The sequence below is a fragment of the Diceros bicornis genome, chromosome 7 (assembly GCF_020826845.1).
Source record: "Diceros bicornis minor isolate mBicDic1 chromosome 7, mDicBic1.mat.cur, whole genome shotgun sequence".
NCBI classification, from domain to species: Eukaryota; Metazoa; Chordata; class Mammalia; order Perissodactyla; family Rhinocerotidae; genus Diceros; species Diceros bicornis.
In genome coordinates this window covers 15,524,040-15,540,181 of record NC_080746.1, presented here as the reverse complement: position 1 = coordinate 15,540,181, position 16,142 = coordinate 15,524,040, and positions in this window count along the sequence as shown.

Here is a 16,142-nt window from a genome sequence, read left to right as displayed (position 1 = left end):
AGTTTAGAGAAGCATTCTGGCCTGGACATGTAATTTTTGGAGTTTTCAGTGTATAGATATTTTTTAAATTCATGAGACTAGATGAGATCATCAAGGGAGTGAGAAGAGAAAAAAATTAGAGGACTAGATGTTCCAAGATTTGGAGGTTGGGAAGATGACAAAGAACCAGCAAAGGAGACTAAATAAGAGTGGTCAGTGAACTAGGGAGAGGTCCAAGGGAGAGTAACATTGTAGAGGCCAGATGAGAAAAATGTTTCAAGAAGGAGTAATTAGCTATGTCAAAAGCTAATCTTAAGTTCAGTAATAATGAGGACTGTAAGTAGCTATTGGTTTTGATAACATCGAGGTCACTGGTGACAAGAACAATTCTGTTGGATGACAGTGACCAGAAAGCCTAACAAAAGTTGATTCTGAAGAAAATGAGAGGACAAGAGGAGAGACAACAAATATCAATAATTATTTTGAGGACTTCTATTATAAGAGAAAGCAGAGGAATGGGGTGGTTTGGGGTCAAGGGAGTTTTTAATGGGAAGGAGATGTTACAGTTTGTAAGTTTGTAGGTTGATGGGAATGGTCCATTTGAGAAGGAAACGTTAAGGAGAGAGAGGACAAGATTGATTAAGTGAGGATGGGAAGTGAAGGGTTTGCTGTTGGAGACAGGAGCAGGGACGGTTCATCATGGGAATAGGAATAAAGGCAGTGATGTGAATACAGATACAACTAGACCAGTGGATTTGGTGGTGGGCCTTGTGGAAGTTCTCTTCTGATTGCTGCTACCTCAGTGAAATACGAAGCAAGGTCACCAGGGGAGAGAGGAGGGGGGAGGAGATGTTAGAGGTTTTGGAAGCAAGATGGTCAGTTTGGTTTTGCCCATGTTGAATTTAATATGCTGATTGATCTCCCAAATGAAAATATCTGGCAGGCAGTTAGAGCAATGTGACTACAACTTGGGGGGTTACTGTCAAGAAAAATAATTGGGTACCATGTGCAAAAATGTGGGAGTTGAAGCCCTGATAGTGGATGAGTTCTCCAATAGACAAATACAAGGTGGTAAGCCTCTTACCTCTCCATAGTAGGACAGGAGTTGAGAATTCAGTAAAGGAGACAAAGTCAGGGAAATGGTGTGATGTTCAGGCCCCCTCTCCCTCTGTTGCATCTCTCCCTCTCTCTCAGCAGGTGGGAGGGTCACTCAAAATTATTGCGGGCCTACTATTTGCCGCCACTGTGCTGCATAATCTTTCATTTAATTCCCACAGACTCCTATTATTGTTCTTTTTACAAATAAGAAACTGTGGCTCAACAGACAGATGAAAGTGGTGAACCAGGATAGCAACCCAGTCTGTCATCTCCTTTCCAGATAGGGAGAGGAAGTTCCATGATGGTAGAAAATACTTCATCCGTTCCTAAATAATAGCATCCCGAAAGGTAGTCATTTCTGACCAAGCACTCTATGCATTATCCATCACAATGAATCTTTACAACAAGCAAAAAATTCCCCACCTGGGTCAATTGGCCTTGCAGGCCCTGGCTTGGTAAGTAGATAGCACCTCTGAGTGGTTTAGAGAATGGGGACCCTCTTTTCTGGCTGACACTGCCCTGAACCACAGCATGTGGCCTGTGATAGAGTGCAAGCTAGATTGGAGCCTCCCTCACCTCCTCGGCCATAGGAACCAACTCCGACCATTGTCATCATCCCCACTTTAAAAATGAGGAAACAAAGCTCAGAAAGGTTATGCAACTTGACCAAAGTCACACATGTACCAAGTGGCTGAATCAGAAACTTGACTCAAGTCTCCACCTAGCTTTAGAACCCTCATATTTAGCACAAGGTGACATGGCCACCTTAACCTCATCTGAACCAGGAAGCATCCTTGGATTTATACTAGAAAGAAGGTGCTGACTTCACTCTGCCCACCTGTCTAAGTGGACCTTTATTAAGCATGTCCCTTGTGCAAGCAACTATTGACAGGGTGCTGTGGGAAGCAAAGAGCTGAGCAAGCAATCAGAGCTTCCAGGTAGAGTCAGGAAGATGGTGCACATATCTGAGTGAGCTTTGGGTGAGAAGCCGGTTTATTCAGGGCTAAGAGAAGAGGTACATTTCAACCATGATTTCCTGCTGTCTGGAGGTACTTGCTTGAATAGCCTGTTGGAGCCAAACAGCCAGCTCCCAAATGCTTCCTGGAGTCACAAGGAAAAGGGGATGAGAGTGCAGCTGGATTGGCACCCACGTGTACAAGCATCCAGAAGGCCCGCACCTGAGGTGCACAGGCTGTACCAGCATTCTTGCACACCAAGGGTGGATGTATTGCTATGTCCATAGGAAACGTCCTAGAAATCCATCTGGTCTCCTGTGTTGAGCAATATCGTTGCATGGGGAGGTCTCCCAGGGATTTGCAAGTAAGAGTGATGGGGACAAGTCTGTATTCAAGGCAGCCTCTGGCCGAGGAAGAATGAGAATTGAAGCTGAAAAACTGGGTGAAGCCCTCTCTGCCCCTCACTATCAATTGGATTAACTGGCCTTGGTATACTGCTCTGTAAAATGGGGTAATTATACCCACTCTGTCTCACCAAGAGATGTAGGGGTTTACATAATATGTGTGAAAGTGCTTTGCAAAGTTTAAAATACAGAGAAAACCATTATAGATGATCCTAAACAGTAGGCAATTAAGATCATTGGGAATATATGGTAATTTATAGTCCAATGGAATATTAGCCCAGCCTAACACTAAAAAAAAAGTCTTGTGGCATCTAACTATATATTTTACTGATGCCCAGGGTTTCAAAGCTTTGTAACAGCATTGTCCAATGAAATATAACGAGATCCACATTTATAATTTAAAATTTTCTAGTAGCCACATTAAAAATGTAAAAAGAAATAGGTGAAAAATTCATTACTATATCTTATTTTATCCAAATGTATCCAAAATATCTTTTTAACATTTAATCAGTATTAAAAATTATTAATGAATTATTTTACATTCCTAACAAACACTAAGTGTTTGAATTCCAGTGTGTATTTTATACTTATAACACAACTCAATTCGGAAGCTAAATTTTCTTTTTTTTTTTTTTTTTTTTTTGTGAGGTAGATCAGCCCTGAGCTAGCATCTGTGCTAATCCTCCTCTTTTTGCCGAGGAAGACTGGCTCTGAGCTAACATCTATTGCCAATCCTCCTCCTTTTTTTTCCCCAAAGCCCCAGTAGATAGTTGTATGTCATAGTTGCACATCCTTCTAGTTGCTGTATGTGGGACGTGGCCTCAGCATGGCAGGAGAAGCAGTGTGTTGGTGCGCGCCCGGGATCCGAACCCGGGCTGCCAGTAGCAGAGCACACACTTAACCGCTAAGCCACGGGGCCGGCCCAGGGAAGCTAAATTTTCGATGGTTAAAGTAAAATATAATCCTAACAAACAGTAAAGTTCTGTTTAACAGAACATTTTTTCCCCCTGTTTCAGTCCCTTAGTCACACCAGATAGATCTCAAGATGTCAATAGGTATATTGGCTTGTGGCTACCATATTGAACAGCACTGTTCTCTGTCATCTAGTCCCTCTTATTCTAATTTATGTTTCATTATGTCACCAGGCACACCCACCTCCTATAATCAGGCAGGTTCCTGCATTTTCCCATGAACATAGCACAATAATTGAGGCTCGGTTTCCACATCTGTCCAATGGGGACACTAAGAATGACTGCCTTCACGGTGGTTGTGAGGAGTCAACAGATCACTTAAGTGAAGCACCTACAACAGTGCCTGTTGGACAGCGGGTGTCAGTAAATACTAGCTCCTCTTTCCTGCTTTATTGGTTCTGCTCCTGCAAGGCCCTCCCTTCTCCCTTCTGTCTCACAGATAGACGCTATTCATTTTTCAAGGTTTCACTTAGTCCCAATTTTCCATAACATTGTCACTGGTTACTCCGGGCATTCAATCATCTCTAGAATCTGTTCCCTACGGTTGAGCCCTTTAGTCATAGACATAGTTTTGTCACTTGCATTTTGTCATGTATGTTAGTCTTGTTTTTTTTTTTTAACATCATTGTGAATTCCTTCAGGGCAGGACCAGAGCCCTCCATATCTCCCAAGCCCTTTCCACAATGCTGAATCCATAGTTCAAAATAAATACATACTTGTACATTTTTTGATTGACTGATTGATTGAGGTTGCCTCAGTGGGTTCTCAGTGACCAGGTGAGTTCCACTTGGATTTAAAAATTGAGTGTAGACAAAACACTTTGTGAATTCAGTGGCACATGGATAATTAAGAATTGACTGTGATTTGCCCTCATATGGAGTTCATCAATTTCAAGTTACTTCATGTTAGATTTTACAATAAATTAAATTTTTTCTTTAAGTAATATAATTGAATTTCAAAACTGTTGGAAAATAAAGGATAGAAAAAAATCCATCTATAATCTTTTCACAGTCCATCTCACTATTCTGGTATTTTTTCCTCCCAATTCAAGTTATTCCAATATTATGTTCTTGACACAGGTTGCTAAGTAGAAAATAAGCTACTTTCTCCCTTGTATAGATAGTGAAACTCAGGCTCAGAGATTCAAGAAAATCACTTAATTTTGCATTAGAAATCAGGGTGAAGACACAAGAGGAAGGTGAGTGTCTTGCTAGCCTCTCCCAGCAGGGTACCCGCCAGTTACATAGAGCAGCTCCCTCCAGGAATCACTGTTTTGAGATTCTATGACTGATATGAATTAGAGCGCAAGGCATTACTAAGAAATTGCATTGCCTTTATTTTCATTGCATGTTTAGTTGCCTTCTAGGGTTATGTCAAGGTTTCTTAACATCAAGAGAAAACGGAGAATTTGCAAAAATCAAATGACTATGGCATTCAGTTTCATCTTTGAAAGGAACCTGGATTCAGTTAGATCATTGAGGCTTTGTTTGACCTTAAACAGCTTTGACAGTTTAAATTTGAGATTTTAACCCTTCCATAAGGCTGTTAAACCAGCCAGAAAATCTGGAGCGTCTGAGAAATTCCACAGATTGAGGAGACACAAATGGACTGGAAGAAGCCCACTGCCGGAGCTCAGGACACGGGTGCAGGTGGAAGTGGGAGGAGTCGTACATGGCTAGGGTGCTTCCTAAATGACGGGGCTCCCTTCCCAACATGCACCTGCCTTCTTGGTCTTTCTCATAGAATGGATCTCTAGCACTTTGGCATTTTGAGTGAGAGTCAGGAGAAAATTCTAACAGACCCACCTTGCTGTCCTGCATGGAATGCACTGACTTGTCCATTTAGTGAGTGTTCAAGAGCGTGTGGCACATGCAGAATGTGCAGAGGGTTCAGAAATAGAGGTTTCAGAGGACAGCAGAGGTGGAAACCATCTTGACTTCTTTGTAGATGCGTAATGGGGCTCAGACAGGTGCTGTGACTGCTCCTAGCTAACCAGCCTAGTGCTGCTTGAATAATCTCAGGTGCTCTATTTCAGTAGATGGATTTGACACCACTTTTGTCCAAACTTACAGTTTGCTGTCTGTAACCATCAGGCAGGAGCACAGGCTTCCTGTCTACAAAGGGGACAGAGATGGAGTAAACTCCAGCCCCAAAGGCTGTTTCTTACTTACTTGGGCCTAGCGGATGCCTCTCAAACCTATTGTCACACAAGATCCTGAGCTTCAGACTTTTATATGATAACTTTTGTTTCCCAGTGGTTTCTTCTGTGTCCCTCCGGCCTCCTTGCCGGGAATCAAGTCCCAAGGATTCCAGTGTGAGTACCACAGGCCACTTTACCCAAAAGTAGCTTAAATGTTATGGCAATGAATGATCTTTTCTACTTGAGGAACTCACCACCTGAACGGATGTGGTCCCGGATGAGCAGGTGTTATTATGGCCACTTTCTGATAGGGCTACTGGGAGGTCAGAGAGGGGAACCCATCAGCTTAGAGACACCCAGTCAAGTCAGGGTTGACCCTCACCCCCGAGTACTCTCCCGCGTGCTTGCTGTCATACAGATGGGACAGTGACCTAGAACTCCAGGGCTCGTGGCTTGGGCTGTCAGAGCACTCCTGGCCTCTCCGTGTTTCTTCCCTCTCTTTCCTCCAGAAAGCAAAGCAGAAGCTCCCAAACAGCTCGAGTTTCATTGGCGGATGGAGTGGGAGGCAGGCATGCCTGGCTGCGGTGGTAATTTGTCTGGTTTACTAGGTCAGTTTCCTGTCAGGGCTCACTGTGGTTTAAAATTATTGTGGAGCCAGTTTCTTATTGACAAAGGCTTTATAAGCCCCCAGTATGCCTGCTCCTGCCTCCATCCTGGAGGGAGCAGCTTCTCCATAACATTTCCAGGCCTCGCTTCTGTTATTGAGGGTTAGACACTGTTTCCCTGGGTGGCCTGTGATGCAATGCAGCATCGGGGCCTTGAGTTCCACATTTTGGGATCCATGCTGGCGTTCCTCAGCTCCTTTTCTGGGGAAACACTTCTACAACACAATTTCCTTTGTGAAGGGAATTTTTCACTTGATTTGTAAATGCAGTCTATCGTCTTAGTCTTCCCTCTTTCTCTATGTCTGTGAGCTGTCTCATGGTCATCATCAGCCACGTGTGGTTATTGCATACTTGGAACGGGGCTAGCCCAAATTCAGATGTCTTCAAAGTACAAAATACTAGATTTCCAAGACTTAGTACAAAAAAGAAGGTCAACTAGCTCATTAAAATTTTTTATGTTAACTGCATGATTAAATAATATTTAAATTATATTGGGTTACATAGAAAACATTAAATTAATTTCACCTGTTTCTTTTTACTTTGCTAATGTGGCTAGTGGAAAATTTTTAACTTACAGGTGTGGCTCACATTCCATGTCTGTCAGGCAGCGCTGATCTACAGCAATTTATCTTCTCTAAAACGCTGATTGCTCCTGTGACGATTTGCAAGACCTGGGTTCAACTAGTTCCCGTATTACTAGTTTATCATCTCCAGCAAGTTGTTTACCTATACCTAGCTTCTGATTCTTCACCTCGTGCTAATAATACTGCCTGTGCTTCCTGTCTCTTGTGAAATTTTATATGTGGAAGGAAACACTTTGAAATGCATGGCACTGGCTGTAAGGAACTGTAATTGTTATGAGGCGGTGGCGGCTGCCACCTATAATAGAGAGTCCAGTAATGTCTAGGATTGTTTTCCATCCTCCACTCCACGCAAGGAGAAAACTGCGAGAGCCTGTTTCTTCCTAAAAGTGGAAAACAGCAGTTTGAGAGTCAGACTATCTTTTGGTTAACGGTTCCCAGAATAGATCTGGGGAGGTAAAAACAAAAAGGCCATCGAATTGGGTGAGGAGACTGAAAGCTGCTGGCATTTCACTTCTTTTGTTCTCGTGCTTGGCCGGCAGAACAGAAACTGATGGGCAGTTTGGTGGAGTGGACGGCCTCTGCAAAGTGGCCTGATCAGATTCCTGAGCTTCTAGGTCATCGGGCAGGATGGAGACTGGCCGGAGCCAGTGCCTCTCCCTCCTGACCGTGAAAGGTGTGTGACAAGTGGACTTGCATTCACTGCTCTGCCAGCCCCTGTTGAGGATCCATGATGTACTGGGCATCGATCTTATCTTTACGAGAATTTGGTGAGCCAGCAAAGGAGTAAGCAGAGGAAATGAGAAAAAATATGTGTTTGACATTAATTAACAACAATCAAGAAACGAACTAGAAACGGAGAAGAATATAAAATCCTCCTCCCTTCCTGTCCTTCGGTTCCTTTTCATCCTCAGAGCACGTGTGGTTCTCTGTAAATGAATGAATGCATGAATCGTTTGTATCAACATAGACATATTCATTTGTAAAATAAAACCATTTTGAGTGTTGTGATGTATCTTTTCAATTCCCAAATAAGCTGCCAGGCGATGTCAGGCATCACTCTGGAGCAAAGGGGGATTCAAAACATACGCAATGTGTTCGCAGTTAACCAGAGAAGGTGTACTCAGCCTGCGTTTATCTGCTATCATAGATTTTTCTGAGGGGTGGAGGAAATTGTTTCTCTTTTAACCATACCAACATCATTATATATGAAAACAGAAATGCAATCATATTATATGTATATACTTTGTTGTTGTTGCTAGCACGGTCCTTCTCTTCTCTTTCTGCTTAGTGCCTCCTCTGCCCACTTCCCTCTCCATCAATGTCACCTTCTCCCGTGTAACTCCTATTAGTAGCCTAACATAGCTCCTTTCTACTATTCTCCACGCTCATATAACCCCACACGCACATCATACACACATGGCATTCCTTTTGTCAAGGTGTATTTTAATTAAATGGGAAAAAATTGGATTACTCGTTCAATACTTTATGGAAATTCCACCAGGGTGTCCTGTAGAGCTCCAAATCATTCTTTTTGATGATTACATAATACTCCATTGGGTGGATCTAGCATCAGTTCCCAACCTTCCCCTTAGCAATAGGCGTTCATTTTGTTTCCAGGTTTGTTTTTGACCTTTTGAACAATGCTTGTCCCTGTATCTTTTTTTTATTTATATTAGCTAAATTCCCAGGAGTGAGGTTACAGAGTGTATATGTATTTTTAAATTTTAATGAATATTGCCACTTTACTTTCTAAAAAGGCTGTAACAATTCTCATTTTCATCAGCTATGTAAGAAATTACTCCTTTGCCACATCTTCCCCTCAAAAGAGTGTTTTTTTTTCTTTTGCTGAAGAAGATTGGCCCTGAGCTAACATCTGCTGCCAGTTTTCCTCTTTTTTGCTGAGGAAGATTTGCCCTGAGCTAACATCTGTTGCCAATCTTCCTCTTTTTGTATGTGGGTTGCCATCACATCACGGCCACTGACAGATGAGCGGTATAGGTCTGCGCCCGGGAACTGAACCTGGGCCGCTGAAGTGGAGCATGCTGAACTTAACCACTAGGCCACCGGGGCTGGCCCCAGAATACTATTTTTTGATGGGCAAAATAAATTACCTAGGATTACAAAGAAAACCAATTATATTGAAATGTAGTTATCAAATATCAAAAAACCCCAATTTGTGGTATAGACACACACGTGTCTCTATTAACATATTAACTAACAAAATCTAGTTGCAGATCTAACAGCTACCATAAATTCAAAGAAGTGATGAATATAGATGATATTTCAACATATATGCCACAATTGTAACATGATATGAAAATATCTGATTTCTATTGGAGACAAAGTCATAGGTACTGCTAATACCACTGTGGTTTGTTACCTACACTTGTGATTGAAGTGAACACCACATTTCAGTTGGAAATTAATGAAAGTAAAAATGTAATATTTTTCCATCTAAGTTCATGGACTGCTCAGTATTATCCGTGGACTCCTCGGGCATCCCTGTACCCCAGGTTAAGTACTCCAGCTCTAGACTTTCAGAGAAGAGGCCCTAGAGACCATTTTATTCTACTTTTTCATTTTACAGGTGAGGAAGACATTATCCTCGAGTTTGTGCCCTGACCAAGACCTGAGTCCAGAGCTCCCAGCTCCCTACCTGGTATTCTTTCGCCACAAATTTACCTTTCTCTAGGGAGGCCCACCCCAGAGTATGAGGTTTTCTTAGCCTCCTCTGTTTGGCTCCAAGTCCTGGTTAGACCAGGGGTTTAAAAACTATGGCTCATGGGCCAAATCCAGCCTACTGCCTTTTTGTGTAAATAAAGTATTATTGAAACACAGCTGCATCCATTTATTTACATATTGCCTGTGGCTAGTTTCTATTACAATGGCAGAGTTGAGTAGTTGCAATAGACCACACGGGCCCCAGAGCCTATAATATTGACTGTCTGGCCCTTTGCAGGAAAAATGAGGCAGCCCCTAACCTAGACCCACAGGTGATGTGCACTCTACCTCAACTGTACTTTGATGTTCCACATTCCCACAGTGGAGCTGGGAAGCACAATAGTGCTCTTGTTTTAGAGACTTTGCATATGCTGTTCCCTTTCTCAGGAATACTGAACCCTCACCCCCCTACTCCTGTGATTTCACTCCCTTCAAGAAACTTTCTCTGATCAACCCCTTTCCTCAAGTCTACTTTATGTGCCTCTAATGTGTCATTTTAGTGCCCTGTGCCCACCTGGACTAGCACTAATACTATTTTGCTGTAATTGTCTATCACCTATCTGTCTCTCACACTAGATACGAGTTTCCTGAGGGCAGGGGCTGTGACTGTTGTGTCCACTGATCTATCCCCAGTATTTGGCTCTACAGCGTTACATGAAACATATTTGTGGAATGGATGAATGAATGAATGAATGAATGAAGTGGGTGAAATTTATCCTCAGTGGCCCTTAATTTGCCACTTTGTCATCCTTTTGCCTTGCTGTTCAGGGACAGCCTGATGAATCATCACCCTGCTCTCCTGTAGGTGGTCTTGCTATAGTTCTCTTCTACTGAAGTGTGCTTTCGGGAAATGATTTAACAAACTCACTTGTAAATGACTGATACAGATTAATATAAATGCCAGGAGAGCAGAAAGCTTGTCTGTGTTATTTGCCCCATTTTTCTAATGTCCAGCACAGTGCATGGAACAAAGAAGGAGTTCCATAGATATTTGCTAAATAAATTAACATTTATGGTAGCTCAAGGTTGAGTTGAACCAAAGGAATACATCTCTAATCATGGGATTTTTGGTGTCAGGGGGCCAAGCTGGGAAATATTTTTGGAAATAGAATGTCTTCTTTGTGCTTCTGAAATATCACTAGTTCAAAGACTTCTCCTTCCACTTAACTGTAACTGGTAGGCTGGCCTGTGGGGTAGTTTTGGCGTCTCAGATGTCAGTATAGGTGATAGGAAATGCTCGAGTAACATGAATTAGGAGGGATATGAAAACCCAGGGAAGATGGTTTTGTGAGAATGGGTCTGCTATCTTTGTAGCTCCCATATCTCAAAATGCTTTCAATTTTGGCTCTGGATGAAAGGCAGTCGCCGTGTCCCAGGTGCTGAAGACCGGAAGCCTCCCTCTCAGGGCCAAGGCCCCATCCTGCCCGTCAGCCCCACCGTCTTTCACCAGGGCTTTGGGCAGCTCCTGGCCATGGAGGCTGCCGGGACGCGTCACCTGTCTCTGCCCACTATCCTGTTTTTCCCTGTCTTTCTCCAGTGCCCTGAGTCTGTTCTGGTAGAGACCTTGTTACCCCTTAACAGGGCCAGGGAAGTTGGAAATCTCTCAGCAAAGCTCCCAAATCTTTTGCAGCCTTTAAGAGGCCTGGAGAGCTGATCAAGTTCCTTCTCATACGTTTTTTCCAGTTACCAACTCAGAGGAACCCGGGGTAGAGAGGGAGGGAAAGTGAGAAAAATGACAAACATTTCCTTCCACACTTTGGCTCTCTCCCTGGGGCTGAGGCCGGGAAGGATAAGTCAGATTAGCTAAGAGTGACCCTTTGCCCACCATCGCTTATTCTCAGGTAACTTCTCTTGGGTGGAGGGGATACAAGAGATTCTATTTGGATTTAAGCCCTCTGGCTCTGTGGGCCCCAATGCCAGGACACTTTCTCTCCCAGTCCCCCTCCCTCTTATCCAGCCTGCTTGAGAATCACTCTATTCTTGACTCTCCACAGTTCCAGCTCTGTCCCCGGCACGAGGATATATGCAGATGATCTGAGGTCGTTTGGTCTTGACCTCCCAATGCCTTCTTTCCCTGGGCAGCCAGCCCACCTGGGCCTGGGTCCGTGAAGTATTCATAACATCTCGTGGCTGTCTAACCTGCTGGGTTACATAAACGTCGTGTGGATAGAGATGGTACCTTGGTCCAAATAATGCCTCTAGCAAGTCAGAGCAGGAAAACTGTGTAAGAGCCACAAACTTCTTGGTCCACAGGGTGACTACAGACCTCTTCTTTTCTGGAACGTACCACCAGCCCAGGCATGGACTGTGACGAATATTTGGCCTCAGGCAACGCGGGAGCCTAGGGAATGCTTCGATGCATTTAGATGCATGTGTGTTTTCTCACAGAATTATAAAGGCCTGCAGCTCTCAGTGCCAGAGGCTGCAGAGAGTTTCTGTGTTTTTCGACTATTCATTAGTGATTACATACCCCCCTGAACACCTGCAAGACTAATTCATAAAGCGAGCATTCATGGACTTTGGCAAGGCCTTCATGGGAACTGCAGAGTATGGGCCACGGTCATTGTATCTCCAGATAAAAACATTCTCTTACCAAGGAGGCCTCTGAAAATAGAAGCAGGCTGCAATTTCAGTTCAACACCACGGGGTATTAAAAAGAAAAGTGTTACTTCACCTCGTCTCTTTATAAAGTCAGCACGCTGCGGGGCTGCAGCGTTCCTGGACAAATCCTCTTTCAGGACCCTTTGGGGAGTGAGAAGAGGGGAGTGGTGGGCACTGCATTGATTGTGACAGAGGACGGGCCGGCCATCGGTGCGTGGTGGCATGCTCTCCTGCAAGTTACACTGATTTACAGCAGGATGACAGGAAACACGGAGCTTGGGTGGCCTTCTGTGTAATTCTGGGTGACAGATTGCTCCTGCCACTTATAAAAACAGTGCCATAATTAATCCAAAAAGACCAACAGTAATAAATAACCATCAAAAGAATAACATCTTTATACAAAATATGAGGTTGACTTTTAACATGATTCTTTTTTACCTTTATTTTTTCTTTTAAATGTTTGCTATTAAATGACAAAATGGCTGCAGCTGGTACAGTCGGAGTCTGAAAATTAGCGCCAGGGCATCGGGGCTAAGTCTGTCTGAGCTGAACGGGCAGAGCCGGAAGTCCACTCAGAAGTGCTGTGAGGACCATTTTACAGAATCGGCTAGCTGAGGCTCATCTGGGCATCTGAAGGCCCAGGCTCCTGAAAACATAAAAATATTTTGTCTATGGAAGCAAAATGAAGTTTATGTTGATCCGCTGTCAGATGAAATTGGCCTGCCTGGAGAATTTAGGAGGATTTTTCTTGAGCGTGTGTGTGGGGTAGGGGGACCTGGGGAGGGCTCCAGATCGCCCCTCTGCTCTGCCTGTGTAGACAGCCTCCAGTCCTCAATTAGCCTCCTGAAGCGCCTCATTCTCAGATAACAGCTCAGACACTGGGAGAAGCGATGCTCACAGTATGTTTTATCCTCACATGTATAAACACACATAGTCACAAACTCATTTAGGTTGGAAAGGACTTTTAATGGGACATCTGGCTCTCTTCCACTATATCTTGTCATGGCAAAGTAGGTTCCCTTGTTAATATCCTGTAGCAACTACACGGATGGCTAGAATCTGTGGTTATGTAGAAATGTTTTTTGTCTCTTATTATCGATTCAACTAGTACAAGGGAGCAAAAATAAAATGGCGAACCTAAGAAATTACAGTCAGAATTTCCATATATATCATTGCCCTGAAAGGTGGGGGAAGCTTTTGTGCTGGGCAAGTAAGGGGAGCGATGGCCAGGCCGCTACAGGGAGAGGACTGTGGCGATGGTGATGAAATGACTTTTAATTGTCGTAAAAATCCTGCTGTTCTGCCGTTGGGGGGTAGTCGAGTCGAGTGGCTAAAATGAGGGGCTCGGGAGCTAGACTCCTCGGTTTGAATTCCAGCTCTGCTACATGCTAGCTGTGTGACCTTGGACCGGACTTTTACCTCTCCATTTTCTGGAGTTTAAGTAACTTTCTCATCTGTAAAATGGCATAATAATAGCTGCTAACCTCAGAGGGTTATTGCAAGTATTAAGACGTTAACATATTCAGAGCACTTTAAACAGCGCCCAGCTATATCAGTGTTAATTGTCACTAGTTAAATTATCCAGATCATTGGTCATTAATAAAGAATAGTTTATATTGTTCATTGCACTCCTAGGAATGATTGCTCTGCTACATGTTTACTACTAATAATTATTAAGTGCTGACTTTGTGCCGGGTATTGTGCGTGCCTCAGCTCTTTTAATACTTACAGTGGTCCTCCATTTTACAAAAGAGAATGCTGAGATTAGGAAGAGTAATTAGTTTAAGATCCCACAGCTAATAAGTAGTAGATCTAGAATTCAATCCAGGTTGACTTCAGCAACTGTGATTTTAATTAACAAGCTATTGCAGCTGTATTTGCCTTTGGAGAGTTGTTTTTAGTGTCCTGATCAATACTTTTGAAAGTATGACGTAGGCAATGCTCAAAGTTAGCAAAGGTTCATGTTCATATGGCTGTGCACTGTCTGGGGAGACTCAGCGGGGAAGAGCAGAGAGCACCCATTCTGCAATCAACCCAACCTGAGTTCATCACCTGCCATTGTCCATTATGCCCCAAATCTCCGTGTCCTCATCAGTAAAATGGAGAAAATAAAAACCTAGCTTGAAGGGCCTTTTCCACATTTAAATGAAATAATAAATGTTAAAGACTTTGCCTATGTTTGGTACTCAGTAAATATTTCATTAGTATCAGCAATGGCCAATTCCTCAAAGATCTCAGTGGATTGTTTTGGGGAACTAGAAGCTGATTAATAAAATGAGAAAGTTTTATCAGCTGCTGTAACATTAGACACATAAAAATGCTATTTCTACTTCTATCTCCTGGTGTTAACACACAAGCAAGGTAACATGAAGCAAGCCATTATTTAAGTAATTCAATCTGTGCAAAAAGTCAATAAAATCAAGTCTCTACCACGTCTAGTTTTTCCTCACGGTGGGATTTTTTGTTTTGTTATAGATAATTCCCTAAGCTTCCCAATGTACTTTGCATAAAAATAGCCATGATGTGTAACACTTGAAAAGAGCAACTAGATTTTGTAAGATAATTTCTTGTTATCCTGTTCATGTCACCTGCTAACTCAAGGCTTGATTTAGCTCCGTCTGCAGCGTAGACTCCACACAGCAGTAAGTGGAGAAGGTTGTCACTTACCCAATAATGATGAAACTCTGGACAATTGAGGCAGGATAAAAAGCTTGCTCTTTTCTGGATGATCTGGTTAATTATCTGGTTAAATTAGGTTAAAACCTTTTTGTCAAGGGAGGTCTCTAATTATCTGGAAAACCAGGTAACTGTGTCCTTTTAAGAGCCTTTAGGCTTGAATTATTCATCGACATAACCCAGCATCCCGGGAAGATACCCAATTCTTCACCTGCCTTTTTGTGCGTAGGTTTGGATTGAGGCTCTTGAGCTGTTCTATTTACAGCTTCTTGTAGATGCAAAATATTCAAACCATCTCCATTTTTTTTTCTTTATACAAAAGAGAGATCCAACTTTGAGCTGTGAGGATGCTGGTGCTCAACTTGGAAGATCGGTAGCAAATTTTCCCAAGAGACACAAACAAACACATACATAACTGGAATATCAATGAGGACTTTTTAGAGGCGACGCATTAAAATGCAAGGCGGGAGATAATGAGATAAGCAGCAAGTTACAGGTTTCTTAATTCTAGCGTGAAAGGAGAGAGGAAAAAAAGAACAGAACCCCCCGTAAAGTAGCTTAGCACAGGGATCTCCTGGGCTCACCATCAATCTTGCTCGGAGAGGGGGTCAGGGGGTCACCTCAGTGACATAAATGGAAGTAGAAAGAATTGTCTTAGAGGTAACAGGAGAGATACCATAACCATGCAAAATATTTTCTTTTCAGGTCCTGGTTTATGTCTGTTTCCCACCTCTACTAGCATATTCCTGAGTCAAATATAGGACATCTCCTGGTTATGGCTTGACTCTCCCCTGGCTATTTTTGGGAAAAAAATGCTGCCATTTCTTGAGAGCAGACTATGTACCAGGCATAATACTGTGGGCTTTGATCTTATTTACAGCCACCCTGAGGGGTGATGTTATTGCCCTCTTGTGACAGATGGGGAGACTGAGGCTTGAGGCTTATTGCTTAAGGCTGGGAATCAGACCCAGGTTGCTTGGACTCTGAAGCCAGGCTCTTAGCCATAGCTGCATTCTGAGCCACTGAAGTTATGCCCAGCCAAATGGTCTATCTGTCAGGCTGCAGTCTGGTGTAGGAAAGAAATAGAACAAAAATGAGTCTGGGGCTACTTAGTGGCTGTGCAGTTGAAAGAGCTCTTGACTCAGAATCAGAAAATCCGGCCACTAGGCTAGCTGCTGCCTTTAGCTGTGTGGCTTTGGGCAAGTTACTTAACTTCTCTGAGTCAGTTTCTTCACTGGTAAAACTGAAATACAAATACCTATTTTTCAGAGGATGTTTGGAGGCTTAATTGATATAAATGAAAGCATGGGAGTATTCAACTCATGTTTAAAAAATAAAAAACAAACC